Source organism: Schistocerca americana, chromosome 4, assembly GCF_021461395.2.
Source record: "Schistocerca americana isolate TAMUIC-IGC-003095 chromosome 4, iqSchAmer2.1, whole genome shotgun sequence".
NCBI classification, from domain to species: Eukaryota; Metazoa; Arthropoda; class Insecta; order Orthoptera; family Acrididae; genus Schistocerca; species Schistocerca americana.
The window spans coordinates 223,072,549-223,076,332 of NC_060122.1; positions in this window are offsets into that span (position 1 = coordinate 223,072,549).

A 3,784-nucleotide genomic window follows, 5' to 3' on the forward strand; every position below is an offset into this window, starting at 1 on the left:
GGCTGCTCAGATTGTCTCCCAAATCGTTTATATAGATGAGGAACATCAAAGTTTCTATAACACTACCTTGGGGAACGCCAGAAATCACTTCTGTTTTACTCGATGACTTTCCGTCAATTACTACGAACTGTGACCTCTCTGACAGAAAATCACAAATCCAGTCACATAACTGAGACGACATTCCATAGGCACGCAATTTCACTACGAGCCGCTTTTGTGGTACAGTGTCAAAAGCCTTCCGGAAATCCAGAATTACGGAATCGATCTGAAATCCCTTGTCAATAGCACTCAACACTTCATGTGAATAAAGAGCTAGTTGCGTTTCACAGGAACGATGTTTTCTAAACCCATGTTGATCAGTACCACCTTCTACGAGAAAACCACGTATGCTATAATTGTGGCTGCTTGGTAAAGCATGTATTAGACCGCAGTCTCTGTAACAAAGTATGATTGAGCAAATCGTCTCTAGCATGGAAAACCGTGAATTTCTGGACTAAGTTGATTAAACCTTTTTTTTGTTCTGGATCCTCTCATCGATCAATCCCTAGAGTTTGTGCACGGTGGAAAAAATCACCTAGTATAATCATATCCTTGAGCAGCTCCAGTGACTCTTCCGTGGACCAGAGCTCAAATAATGACAGTGTTGAGGAAGAAAACGATTCTGAAGTAAGTGAAATTTATCCTTCGTTATGACTGATTTTTATTTTTGTGTTTGTGTTTCGTAGTTTTGACTGAATGGTATGTTCTGCATTTGCCCATCAAGTCTCATCTCATTATTAAGGAATTCTCCTCTGCATAAGTATGACACTCTACATGCGCACAACAGTGGCTAGTAAGCACTCAAGCAGTTTATACTGTATTATTTTAATGTTGTTAGTTACCATATTTACATGGACGATTCAGATCCATTTTAACGCTCCTTCCGTATCCGATACGGCAAATGAAAGCATTTCATTATGATTAATGTAAAAGTTCTGATTAATGTTAAAAACATTATGCTTCTGTTGCTTTTGTTGAGATATACAAATAATAGGAAAACTGTATCATTTTATACACAGGAGTGCGTTTGGTAAGCCAGAAAGATATTATGATCCTGTAAAGCGAACTTAGTACCGCACATTAAAAGGCGGCGTGAGAAGGTATCCAGTAAAGAGCCGCACAGCTGTTGCTGCTACAGATGTACCGTGCACCCACGCACTAGCGCACCTTACACGCTCAAATGTGCTTCGCTGCCAATCACTTTGTTACAATATTCTGATCAGGGTATAGCCCAGTCGCCATTGTGATGTTACGTGAATGAGTGCGCTAGGATATCAGCACAACATGATGTATGTTTTATATTTGTAGTAATCCCACTTGTGGTAATCCCAGTTTATTACATAACGCACGATCATTGTGCGGAGTATCAGGACCCGAGTCAACAGTTTCACTTGGGAAATGTGTTTCTTTTGTACCTAAATTCCTTGAGGATTTTACAAAAACGTCAAGGCTTGGAATTTTCTTCAGTGCTTCTTCTTCTTCTTCTTCTTCTACGTCTTCCTTTCCTCCTCCTCTCTCTCACTCTCTCTCTCTCTCTCTCTCTCTCTCTCTCTCTCACTCACTCACTCTCTCACTCTGTCACAGGTCAATTCTGAGCCTCATTTAGTCGCTTTCTTACAGTCATTTTCTTCGTTGATTATCAAAATATCGCAAAGCAACATCCGTTAGCAGCAGGGTAGGAATCACATTAGAAGTCACTTGCCATTTGATTTAACGAACTAAAGCAAACTGTATTTCATCGTCCGCATGAAAACCATACAGACTGCATTGGTTACTCTTTGCTATTATAGGTGCTTGCGCTATGTAAAAAAATTAACAAAATCGCGATGATAACTTAATTCATCATTTGACTCACAGAAGTTAAAAATCACTGTTTATAAAACACATCCAGAAAGTTTCAAAAGTACTTTGCTTTGTTTATGAACAAGGAAAAATGTGCATGAAGAGTTTATTACGAAGATAACGAAATCCCACTGGTATGGACGTAGCTCTATACCATTTTAACCACACTGTAAGATAATCATGAACAGAAAACTAAACATGTAAGAAAGCTCTCTCATAAGTTACAAAAAGAACTAATTAACATCACTTTATCAAATTATTTCTTACTTTTGCTAATAGCATCCAGAATGAACGACATTACATAACATATTTCTGCGTGTGCACCAACTAATATTCCCCGGTGGGCAGGAGATTTAAATTTTAGGAATGTGTGTATGGGGTGCAAACTAATCAACACTGCTAATATGCATCAGTTAATTTTCCCCTTTGAAAGGGATATTTAAACTTCAGGAACTCGTTTGACACCCGTGATTTTTATATAGTTTTTCACAAACGGTTCCATCCTCTAAAACCTGACGGACTGGGCAATTGCCCAGTCAGCACCCCTATCCCCCCCCCCCCCCCCCCCCCCCCAAAATGGAAATCGCGAATCCTGATGCACAGCTGATATAAAACTCCAGAGGTTTGTGATTTGATTAGAAGCTGCTTGTCAGGAAAGGCGTCTCTGAAAATCTAAAAACACTAAATCAACTTGAGACCCACTCATTATTTCGTGTAAATAAAAAGCCATTCGTGTTTCACAAGAATGATATTTTCTGAACCCATGCTGATTATGTGTCACCAGATAATTTTCTTCGAGGTATTTCGTCATGCTGGAATACAGTATGTCTTCCAGAATTCTACTACGAATCCATGTCATTGATATGGGTTTATCATTCAGCGGAATACTTCCATTCCCTTTCTCTTGTAATGCTGCTGTCTCTGCAAATTTTCAGTCTTTAGGTCTGGATCTCTCGCCGAGCGAGTGGTAGTATATGACTGCTAAAAACGAAGCTATTTCATCACCATTTTCTGAAAGGTATCTGACTGGTATACACCCATATTGCATATTAGAATAAAGCATAAAACTTTCCTTTATTAACTTACGTAATTTGCTTCACCACGCCAAGACTATCTACTTCTAAATTACGGAAGAGACCTTACTTGTAATATGTCTACTTATTGTAAAAATGTCAGTGTCATCTGAAGAACTGAGTACATAGTGATAATGAAAAAGCCTTACAAGTTGTTGGGGTTTTCTCCCGAAATCAAATGCCTGTTTCATATGTTTGATTAGATTGTGCTATGAGAAATGGGTCGAGAAACTTTACAGTTGTTGGCTTGATTATATTGATGTAAAATAAACGATTATAAAACTAAAACTGAACATCCAATGTGGAATGTTTACTTTACTGTGAAAAGCAATGGGAAAAGTACTCTCCTAAGCTGATATTTCACGATCTGTCATTACAAAACCATAAAAAAATTAAAAATGATTTAAAAATGAGACATGAAAGTAAATAAAATCCTTTTCTTTTGTATGTAAAGATTATGAATCCCCATTGAACAAAATAAAAAATAATTGCACAAATAATGAAATTTTTATCAAAGGGCGCTTTTTTTATTCTTGATACGAAATCCACCATCCCTAACGGTTCGACAACATCTTCGAGGGATAGAGCAGACTAGGGAGGTGCAACTATGCTAACATCGCCCAATGCTCTCCCTTGTGGCAAAAGCAGGAGCCTGAAGGGTTCCTTGAGAAGGTTTCTGACGTATTTGCTAGTCTCGAACCATCAACGCCCCAACATGTCCGATTACTTTTCAGCTGGGAAAACATGCGAGCCATTGCAACACTGACGTTTCTAGGAATCTGTTTAATCATTTTTTATTGTTTCGTATGCATACATGCTGCTATTATCTT